This window comes from Coturnix japonica, chromosome 2 (assembly GCF_001577835.2).
Source record: "Coturnix japonica isolate 7356 chromosome 2, Coturnix japonica 2.1, whole genome shotgun sequence".
In the NCBI taxonomy this organism is placed as follows: Eukaryota; Metazoa; Chordata; class Aves; order Galliformes; family Phasianidae; genus Coturnix; species Coturnix japonica.
Genome location: NC_029517.1, coordinates 64927166 through 64939073, shown reverse-complemented (window position 1 = coordinate 64939073; position 11908 = coordinate 64927166). Strand labels below are relative to the sequence as shown.

The following is an 11908-nucleotide window of genomic DNA, read 5'->3' as shown; positions in this document are numbered from 1 at the left end:
GGTTATTACAGTTTATATTGTATTGGACACGATCTGGCATAATCTGGAGGTAGATACTGGTGCAGCTGTTTCAGTAGAATTAGAGTGAGTAGTTCTCTTAGACATAAGGAAGAACTTCTTTCAGAGAGTGGTCATGCACTGGAATGGCTGCCCAAGGAGGTGGTGTGGTTGCCCTTCCTGGCAATGTTCAAGAGGTGTCTGGATGAGGAGCTACGAGATATGGTTTAGTGGCTTGTGGTAGCAGATGGTTGGACTAGATGATCTTGTAGGTCCTTTCCAACCTTGTGATTCTGTGATTCTTGTGAAATTTCAATTATCAGACATTTAAGAGAGAAAGCAGAAGGCAGGAGGACTTCAGATCTGTTTGGGGGCAGTTAACGCAAGGGGAGCTTTATGAGGGATTTCTTTCAACCCACAGAAATACGATACTGTATGGGTAGGTAACTTCTGATTCTGAGAGGTGAAAAGAACTGCGTGCCTCTGCAGTTTTCTAGGCAGCAGTTTTCTGTGTAGTTGTGAGCAAAGTAGAAACACGCTTCTTCATGATAACGCTGAGCATATTTGCTACATCACCACTATAGAGTTCTATGTTACTCACAATTTTATCTTGCTTTGTCAAGTCTCTAATAAGTCTTTATGAATCAACTGGGCATGCAGTTACTTGCATTGTTAGTCTGGAGTAGGAAAGTCTTGTGTGTAGAAAGAAAAACAGGTGTCCACTGTAGACTTTTGCTGTCTTATATTCCATTAATTAGACTGCACTTAGAGTAAGAGCCATCATAAACTGTGTTTGTGTCTGTCTACTTAAGCCAAAGTCCCACCACTCTTGAAGTTTCTGAAGGAGGAGCTAAGAAATCTGCTTGAAATATAGAGAAATGAAATGAGCCGGGAGTGCAGAGGTTTGGAAGACATCCCTCGTGTTCAGGAAGAGCCCGGTAATCCAAGTGGCAATGAAGAAGTCCTGGCAACTTTACCTTTGAAAATTCAGGGCTCAGATTTGTGCTTCCTGATTTAGGATTCCAGTAGAGGACTCAGAGTGCCTTCCAAAACACCTTTTGGGTTAAATCTACACTACAAATACATATGAAAGTTCAATTTTATAGATAGTGAAGAAAAAGCTGACCCCTTCTGTATGGTCTTTCCAGCAAATCACAGTGAATAATGGATAACGCCATACTTTAATTTTTTATTTATAGTTACTTTAAATCTAATTTTTAGTGAAGCCTTGTATTTCAGTCCTCTTCCCTAATGACTCACTGGGTGGATACAGGGAGACCAGCCTCTGCGTATCATTGTCTTGCTTTTATCTATTTATTTCTTTTTAAACAGACGTCGTACTGAACGTATGGTTTGAATTTTGGGCAGTCCTGTGTGAAGCTGGGAGTTAACCTCCGTGATCCTCGTGGGGCTCTTCCAGCTTGAGATGTTCTTCCTTCTAATGTGATGGCAGCGGGTGAGAACCAAGGCGCTATTTGTAACTTTGCACGTTACTCGTTACTAACGTTCTGGGAGGGGCACAATCCATACATTTGTCCAGCATTTTGTGACACCTTGTCCCTGTATTCAGAGGGAAAAAACTTTAGTTTTTGCACCGCAGGACCCGAGTAAGCATTTTTAATTGTCTTTTGAGTTAATTATAAGGTAAATTTTCAAGCACACCTTGCAAAGCTTGTAGGATGGCACATAGCCAGTGCTTTCCCAAACCATGGTATGCAAAAGTGCCTCTTGCAACGTGTGTCCTAGTCCGTGCACTGCACTTTTCAGTAGCTTTAGCTTCTGGAAAGTTAGTTCCAGACTACTTGAGGTCATAGGAAGCCCTTTGTGAGTGGACCCAATTTTGTCCTTTCCAGATGTTTTTATCCCTCATTAAAGAAATTCCGGTTCCTGAAAATCCCCTCTCCAGATGTCTCTAAACCTGTTCCAATATTTGCTATGTCATCTAGCAAGCTTCTAACCTGAATTGCATAAATAGGAAATACTGCGCACTGCTCCAATGTACTGATTTGAAAGAATTCCAAACATAGACAGTATTTTCCAAACAAGGTTAAAAATGGTACGAAAACATTACAGTAGTACAATTAGCAGCGTGGTTTTGGAACAGCTTATTACTGCCTGGAGTCCTAAGGAGGAATCTTCATTTAAACTATCAAAGTTTAATGGTTAAAAAACGGTTCTTCAGAGTAACGAGCCAGCAATACATTGCAAGACTTAATTAGTTTTCTGTAGTCAAGGAGCACTCAGAGATAGCAAGACTTCAGTATTTGTGTCCTGAGCAAGTTGAGAAGTGTTCACTGCATTAGGCATTTGTGTCTTGAAGGTGTCATCTGGGATGTTCTGAGCATGGAAAACAAATGCTTTTCAGAGAGCCAGTGTAGCACAGTGCCTTTGGCTCATTCTATGTGTGAAAGGCTTTCTTCGTGTCCACCTATCCAGGTGAAGAGGGCACAAAAACAGGCTGCCATTTCTCATCATAAAAATATTTGTAAATGCAGGGGGTGACAGAGATGTTTCATGTTTACAATCTGTCTGTGCAGCTGCAACTTGCAGGTGGTACAGCAAAAGTCATTTCCTTTAAGATATCCATTAACAGAATTTTACGTGCCAGGGCTACTTAATTATTGATTTTTTATTTCTTGGCCAGATGCTTAAGAAGGGAGGAAATGAATGATGGAGAGAGCAGGATAAAGTTGGGCAGAGAGGAAAGTGATGAGGTTCAGCGAGAGCAAGTGCAGTGTCTTGCACCTTGAGAGGGAAAACTGCACACATTAGTACAGGTTATGGGCAGACCTGCTGGAAAGGAGCTCTGCAGAGAAGGACCTGGGAGTCCTGGGGGACAACAGGTTGATGATAAGCCAGCAGTGTGCCCTTGTGGCCAAGAAGGCCAATGGTCTCCTGGGGTGCATCAAAAAGAGAGTGGCCAGCAGGTCAAGGGAGGCGATCTTCCCCCTCTACTCTGCCATGGTGAGGCTGCATCTGGAGTACTGTGTCCAGTTCTGGGCTCCTTGATTCAAGAAAGAAAGGGATTTCCTAGAGGGAGTCCAAAAAGGTCCACAAAGATGAGTTGCAGAGAAGTGCCATGGTAAAAGCAGGGCATGACAAGTCAAGACAGGGTTTCTGTATGCCACTCCTTTTGCCCTTTGCAGCCTTTCCTAAAACCAATTCGTGGTTTCCTCTTTACGCTTTCTCGAGTCTGAGTTTTACTACTAGCAAAAGTTAAACTGGAACTCGAGAACTGGCTTGGAATTTTGCGATTGTCTTCAATAAAAATTAAGTAAGATGCTCAGCTTTAAGCCTCTTGTTCGGAGTTTCACCGCTAATTATTTTTTCCCTGTAGACACAGGGCTGGACTAAGTGCATAGAGCTCCGCAAGGAGGTTATCCAGCAGCTATTGTATCAGCGCTACCACGGGGTCATTGCCTCAGTATGGTCCTTTTGAAATAGCTGCCATAAAGAGAAACTTTAGCTGAAAACTATGTCCAAATAATTTTCACACGCTAAGAAATTATTCTTCATAGATGACGTGATTTCCACGTGCACGTTCCCTGTGCTTTCAAGTTCCCAGGCTAGTTTGTCCCAGGGAATCCAATAAAAAAGTGTAATTTCTCCCCAGGGCCTCTTCTGGTCATGTTTGATATCACTTAACATAATGAGCTTTTTACTCCCACATCATAAAGGGTTTTGTTTTGGACTTCTTTTCTCCTTCAACAAAAAGCGTTGCTTACATCCCCGCTAAAGAATGCTCTTAGTTATGTGAAATGCGGACAAGTCGTCTGGGCCAACCTCTTATCTGCACCAGCTTCAATCAGTCTGGGCCGGTGCAGCGGCTTAGGCTGCGTGTTTTTGTTGTGTTTTGTTTCTTTTAAAAATATATATATGTATGCGTCTCGTTAAAAAACATCGCTGCCCCCGTCTAGGAACAATGTAACACTCACATCATTTCCTGAAAGAGTGGAGTTGGAAGGCAATTATCTACTCACCAAACAGGCTAAAACAACAGTTCCTGATATTCTTCTCAAATATTTCAACTTCCCAGGAATCCGGAAAAAATAATTCCATGAGATGGTGTTCTGAATGAAGGTATGACATTCCAGTTTCCTTCACTTGGAATCAGACATCCAGAGGTAATAAATTAGTGCGCACTTGGCACGACTGGGAGCGGGGTCTGGCTGTGGCACATTGTTTTTCTGCAGAGCAGGAACAATGGAGCGCTTTTATATCCTCCTTTGTCGGGCGACAGGCAGAGTTGCTTTCTTAATGAGCTTTCAGCAGCAACTACATCAATTGCATGAGGAGGAACAGGAACCTGACAGCAAAGCACCCTGAAATGAATTTATTCAGGGGTAGGAAACCGTAATACAGATGCATATGTGTATACATGTATTATTACCTTGCTAATTTACCTCTGTTAAATAAAACTGAAAACAGTAAGTGAACTGCACCGTATGAGGAAAATAAACTGAAAATATTAAGTAGTGAAAAAAGATCTTCACCTACCTTGCATCTCAATACAAGCAGTTACTACTGCTATTATCTTGGTATCTTTTCAGCCCAAAATGTCTGGTTGCATCTACTGTCTGCATTTATTTCATGCGCTTTTTGGTCAATGTGAAGGAGAAAAGTCAATATGAGCTCAGACACTGCTTGTACAGATTGTTTGTCATGTGTGACTATGAGCTTACTCATCACTTAATTCAGTTGGAGTAGTTCACAGGTAGGACTGCAAACCTGAATCCCATAATAGGTATTGTATAGGTATACAAGAAACTGTAGTGCTGCTCCTGGGAGGGGAGTTGATGCTCTTGATCACTTGAAGAGCTCGCTTTTTGTGCTTGAAAACCAAGCAGGTGGAAAATACTTCTGAAGAAATGTGCCTTTTGATTCAAAGGGAAGCATTTTAGGTCTAGTGGTTGGCAGCCTTGCACATAGCAGGGGGGTTGAAACTAGATGATCTATGAGGTCCTTTCCAACCCAGGCCATTCTATGATTCTATGGTTATGATTTTAGCCAGGTAGCACAGGGAACCTTTGTCTGTTATATTCGTCCTACACCTGCAAAACTGTGCAACACGGTGCACATCCAAATCAAATACTGTTAAATCCAGAAGCTCCCAACGGCACCTGCTCTCATTCTTTCTTCTGGATGAAGTTTGGAGAAAGTGGCCCTAAGTGGGAAATATGGAAACTATGTTTAATGAATTTGAAAGGTCATCATTCTGATTCAATGAGAAGATACACGTTACCATATCACTTTTCTATGTTTTTCTTTTGTTGCTCTTTTGAGCTCCACTTTGTACTTGGCATCTTCAGGTGGACTCAGCACCTGCAAGGAATCATTTGGACAGGGTGAACTACCTGTGAAATATAGCCCATAGAACAACCTAAACACAGTAGGAGGCTAAACTTAGTCTACTCTTTTTCTTTCCTACCTGCCAGCTCTGGATGCAGAAACAAGGATATATGATGGTGTCACTGCTATTTTTGCTTTGGTCCCTATATTCAACCTGGCTAATAGCTTCCACAGCTGTATTGGTGGAGCTCAACAGGCTTCAGCCCCATTCTTTTCAAGTGACCTCAGACCGACGGGATGCCACCCTGCTGTAGGGCTGTGTGGTCTGCTTCTCTCAGCTACTATTCTTTTACTTCCTTGCAGCTCCTTCCTAAGTTTGACAGGAGAAAGCAGTAATAAACAATTCCTATTGCTAACACACCTCGAATGGCCATTAAGCTGGTAACAGATGTTTAATCAAAAGGTCATGATTTACAATGTGGAACATGATTTTACTTACCTCCTTTCACGATTACAAGTATGCAGCTTTATCTACATAATGCTCTGCGTGTGCAATTAGGCATGCACAAAGTTAAACCCAGACTGCAAATCAGAGCCTCGCTCCATTAGAGTCATGCAGGAGACAGAGGAAAAAGCATGACCAGAGATCTCAATAAGTAATACCTGTGTAGATGTTTTGCTAAATCTTTGGCAGTACTTAAATGACAAATTAGATCGTTGACTCGAGTGTTAACTTACTTGAAAATAAATATGCTGTAGGATATACATGGTTCTGAAACCATGGGCAGTCTATCTCTTAAAGCAAATGTACAGCTTGTTACAGTGGAATTTATTATCTGTTCAGGATGTTTTAATGTCAGTGGAAAACAGAATCTTCACCTACATGTAATTCCACTCTTACACTACAGATAATTGAGTCGAGAAGCCTGAAAATTTATTTTCTGTACTATTCAACAGAAGGTGTGAAATCATACTTCTTTCCAACACATAACTGTGCTGTGCCTCCCAAGGTGGTGGGTTTGTTTGTTTGTTTGTTCCCTGAATATCTCTCTGGATAGCCTGCATTTTGTGGTAAGAGTAACGTCTTGCTCCTACGACCTGTGTAATCTCATATATTGCTTCTAAGTCTAAAACCAAACCTATAGGTTCTCTCCCTGCAGTTCTTGCTGTTAAATGCTGTAGAGACGTGATGAAAGCTAATACATATTCAGAAAGGAATTTTCTTTTGCCCTACCAAATGCATATTAGTTTAATTTTCTAGATGAGTGGCTCAGCTGGTATTTTAAAATAATAAAAAAAAGGAAATAAAAATTGACTTTCTGGGGGCTGTTTTGCAGTCAACCGTGGCTGGATCCTAGGGCAGACTTTCCCCAATTAGCAGATCGTGTGCCCATCTGGTTGGCCAACTTGGTTGTTTATGCGTCCTACGCGTTACCGCAGTCGAGACTCAAAACAGTAAATGCCTCAGAACACCAAAAATGCCAGAAGCCACCTCATTTTTGTTGTTATTTTCTGTAATTATACCTGGGAGGATTGGAGCATTTGAGCCTTACTTTTTTTTTTTCCCCCCTTATTATTTTTAATTTCTTTTCATTTTTATGACTTGTTTTTTTGCGATTCACATGAGCTCCTTGGCAATGGGTATGTTTGCACGTAGTGGAGAGGAGATCTCTAGGATACGTGTACTTACAGCAGTGGTCAGTCCCCTCTGCCGCCATGCAGTGTGACAGCGGTAGAGCCAAGAAATGGGAGCACGTTTGCTCCTCCTATTTCCCACCTTGCTCTCCTCTCCTGCATTGGACACTGTAGAAGTGTTCTCTAGTATTCCTTTTTCACTCCCCTCATCCTGGGCTGTGTTTGTTTGGTTTTTTTTCTCAGAGGATAAGCCAGGGGTGGCAGAGCCAAGTTCTATGTATTTATTTATTTGTTTGTTTATGAATATGAAAAGGTCAGTTTGATTTACTTTACAGCAGGAGGTCTCAGTCTTTAATGGAAAAGATGGATGCAAGTTGTTTTCATAAGTTTAAGTAAGGTCAAGCAGACTTCCTCAAGTCTTGTACTGGTGCTGGCACTGTTGAATATTTGGTTTGGAGGAAAGGCACACACACGATGGGGTGGCAAAATCAACATATGACAAAAAATTACTCAGTTGCATTTAGAAAGGATGAGGAGGACCTCACAAAGGCATGATGTTGGATGCTTGATTGTGCAGTAAAGCGCCCGAGAGAACAATTTTGACTATTTACATGTACTAGAATTTAAATCTACTAAAACCACCCAGGGAAAAAGGTAGATATGCACGTTGCTGTGGGAAACTAAGTGAAAACTTCTCTTCAATTCTTGCCTGGAGGGCAAATAATGAGGATTTATTATTATGTGGAATTAGGTAGTATTATGATAAGATTGGAGAACAATGCTAAAATAAAACAACAACATGATATGTGGTGTGTACTCACGTAGACTGCTGATCTCAGAAGGGATGGGATTGAGATGGGAAAAGAAAATGATGGTGAAAGTAAGTAGAAGTGTGAAGCATGTAGAGAGAAACCTTGGGAGGTCTAAGTCGGAGAGTATAGAATGAGTAATAAGCAAATGGTGCAGAGAACATAAATCATGTCTATTTGCATTTCTTTATTATTTTCAAGAATCAGGAGGAAAAACTAATTACATCTATTTTGAAACTGATTAAAGGAATTGATTTTTGCATAATGTGCAATCGATTAGTCCTTTCTGTGCTCTGCTATTAACTCACTGCTTCTTTCCAGGTGAAATGTTCTGGGAAAATTGCCCGCCCTTCATTTGAAAGGCTCCATTCAGCAAACATTCCTCCAGCTTGTTTGATCATGACCTTTCCTCATTTTTGAGCACCCTTCTCTGCACAACAGCGTCTCATGCAAATGAGGGCATCTCATCAGACTCAGCCTTAGAGCATCTGGCTTGGATTCCTTAATGGAAATAAAGTAAGTGACAGAACACGGTAGGTTTTTCATACCAGGGGTGCATCATGCAGAGAAGCTTCAGGAACAGAGAAAAAGATAGAAAGTAGCAACTAAAAATAACCCACCTTCAGCAGTAACAATGCAGAAAATACTTTCCAAGCTATGTAAGTAATATATCAACACTGAAGCCGATTAAGATTTGATAAAGTACTAACTTCCCCATTTTTTAATAGGAAGGCTGGGACCCGAGATAAAACAGTGTCATGCTGGGGAGGACAAACACCACAGCATCCAATAAACTTTTTATGCACTTATTTTGCTAAAGACCAATACCCGTTTCCTTTGTAACTCTTTGTTTATTAATGAGTTGACTCATCCAGCGTCCAGCAGCTTGTTTCCACACCAAAGAGATAGATTTTTGCCCCTGCCAAGTGGTCTCAGAGGCAGAGATAACAGCCAGCAACAACAATAGTCTTCTCCACTCTATTTGCCAAGAACAACTGGCAGAAAGGACTCGGCAAGGCACTTATCACCAGCACGCTGGATGCCTCCTAAGCAGAATGCTGCTGCTTGCCTGACACAAACAGCAGGATGCGGCCTAGAGCTAAGCCAGCATGGCAGGCCTGGCCTGGCAGTAGGCAGAAGTAAGCATGGAAGCCATATTGGCAATGTAGGTCTCTGTGATAACCCAGCCACTCTTGAATGCAGCAGAATAAGAATCACAGAATCATTTCAGTTGGAAGGGACCTTTAAAGGCCATCTAGTTCAACACCCCTGCAATTAACAGGGACACCTACAGCTACACCAGGTTGCTCAGAGCCCCATCCTGCCTGACCTTGAGAGCATCCAAAAAGAAAACTGTAAGTAAATTACCTTAGAGAAGTACTGTCAAAATTTGACCTTGAAACCACATTGTGTCTCTCTCAGGGATAAGACCTCCATGCTATGAGTCAAATCAATTACACAGATACAACAAGAATGGCCCTCACAGCTGCACAGCAATTATTTGCATGGCTTTCTGGACAAAGCAGACATCTTTATAAGCAGTAATTAAGCTAATAAAAAAGACAATGAAGATGGAATTAATGTGACGCAAAGCTTGCTGTGGGTAGTAAAATATGACTCGATATATTTAATTTAACAAAAAATAAGGCAAATTAGTGTGGTTAGGGTTATAAGCAGCATGAAGTGGTATGCTGTGGGTTGTTTACTGCAGCTGGCCTTCATATAGCTAAACCCCCTTCAGACTAAGGAGAAACTGGAGCATGCTAATTTGTTCTGCACTTCTTTCTATGCCTTACCCAAATTTTCTTCATTGTTTGACTCAGTGTCAGAAACCATCTTCCCAGCCTGTCTTGGTAGACATTACTTTTTGTTATCCTTTCCTCTCTCTGGTCTGCACAGCTCGATCTTATTGAGTTCCTTCAATGTTTTTTCCTGAAGCTCTGTCTTTTCTGCAATTGCAGCTATATCTCTCATTTGAACTTTTGTTGTACCACGTGCTGCTCTTCAGCTCTTGCGTCACAGAAATGCATGTTATTCCCCCAAAAAAGCCAGGTGTTCTGCTTTTCAATTGGTTTCTAGATCTTCTTGTTTTTTATACAAGGATGTGATGATGCTGGAAGGTGTTTCTCCAGCCATTTGGAACTGTAGTAAATGCAGAGCTGGACATTATTTAATCTTTAATGAGCTGTAGACCTCTTGCCTAGTGGTAAGGTACTATGGATAAGGAACACAGACTGTGTTTTATATCCAAGAGAAATGCAGGGAGTGAGAATGTTAAACACCTTCTAATGGGATAAGAAGGGATCACTGTCAGAACTGCTTTTCTTAAAAGAGACCAAGCTGTGTGGCCACTTCTGGTGCAGCGTGACTGGCTGTGTAGGAGTGAGCTTAGAGCTCCTGACAGCTTTTGGTAGCTACCTGACCTGGAAAGTCCAAGAAACACTGGTTGGACTTGAGTAGCAGCTTAGAAGAGTCCAGAAGTTATGTTTCAGGAGGTGAGAGAGTCTGTAGTGTGCTGCCAAGACTCAGTTTTTTTCCACTGCTGTCAAGGTTAACAGACATATTAGACTGTAACTTATCATTAAGAATGTTCTTTATTTGTCTATACCCTCAGGATGCATTTGGCAGCTGGTAGCACTTTTTATCCTCATACTGATTACAGTACTATATTCACACACCCAGCAACACAGAGTTTTCTCAGAGAGCTTGAGGAACACTTCCTACCATTACCGACATGAGCTGGCTTTGGGTGGATACTATCAGTGAGTCTTCCACTTGGACATTCATCCTCCTGCTCTTCCCATCACTCTTCTGTAAGGATTATTCCTTCATGTACAGCAGAATTGTTGGCTCTCTGAGCAGTCAGATCAGCTTCCCCCGAGCTCTTTCCCACCACATATGGGTCGAGACTACACCCAAAATCTGTATCTAGTAGTCACGCCAGTGAGTGCTTTTCTGAGTAAAGGAGCTCTAGAAGTTGTGTAATGCTGACAATTGCCTTCTCACTTCCTTTCCATGTAGACAGATGCAGCTGTTTGTGGTTTTTCCCCCCTCCCTGTGCATCAATCAGCTAACACTCAGCAAGTGCACGTGGCACACGTTTCTGAGGCTGAGGAGCCTGAGCATGGACTGAGTACTGAACATGCTCAGTGTCCTGCTTGAAAAAGAGCACCTGATGCTATTTTAAAATAGCATTTGAATGTGGCAAAGGCAAATAACCCTCTAATAATATGCAAGCTGAGACCCGCCCTAATATAATCCAGTCCTATGGGTTTGCTGGAGTCTATCCCCTGATGCAACTAAGCAGATCAGGGACACAGAAAGCTAGCAGATCTCTTGACTTCTCCACAGACACAGCCTTCCAAGCTCTCTACGCATGATGTTTTCCTCCTAAAATGTATTAATAATTAATTACACTTGTGAAAAAGCAATTTTTTTTCTTGATGAAGACGATGCTGAAGGTTTCCCAGAGCACACAGTTTCAGACAGGGTACATACACAACACCAGAGCAGTTCACAGCAAAAAAAAAACAAGCTGTATGTGGGATGCTAGCTTGGTTTTGAGGGAAGGTTCAGAAGGTGGTGGGTGGGATCTACTGAAAGGTCAGCTGGCACTGGGCTTTGTCTCACAGAGCTTTGCCCATAGTTCCCGTTAATAATGTCTCCACACATGGAGGTGGCACTGTCCCCACAAATGGCAGTGGCCATGTCCCCATACATGAGAATGTCCCTATATGATGGTGACAATGCCTCCACATGGAAATGTCTCTATATATGATGGTGGCAATGTCCCCACATATGGGGGTGGCAGTGTTTCCACACATGGGGGTGGTGTGTCCCCCTACACGAAGGTGACAATGTCCCCATACACAGAGGTGGCAGTATCACCACACATAGTGACAGCATTGTTACCATATGTGGAGGTGACAATGTCCCACGCATGGCAAGGTCTCTATATGACAGTGGGTCATATACAGTTGTGAGGGCTGTATGCATATACAGTTGTGATGGCTAGCAAGGAGGGTGGGAGCTGAGCCATGAGGAGTGAAGGAGAAGCTGCAACTTTGATTTTTCTGCAGGTGTTCCTCTTGAACTCTGCTGCAAAGTCTTTGACTTTGGTGTCTCTCCAACTTTGCAGAAGTTTGAATTTGCATCTCAGATTTATGACTTGGGTTTCT

General features: G+C 42.1%; 1 long non-coding RNA gene across 1 annotated transcript; it reads left to right on the top strand.

Annotated features, from left to right (window-relative positions):
• The first annotated feature begins 262 nt into the window (after nucleotides 1-262).
• LOC107309593 lies at nucleotides 263-8555 on the top strand. Its single transcript, XR_001553243.2, has 3 exons — nucleotides 263-1453; nucleotides 4034-4121; nucleotides 8052-8555. It is a non-coding gene; the product is annotated as an uncharacterized LOC107309593 (long non-coding RNA).
• The last annotated feature ends 3353 nt before the right edge of the window (nucleotides 8556-11908 follow it).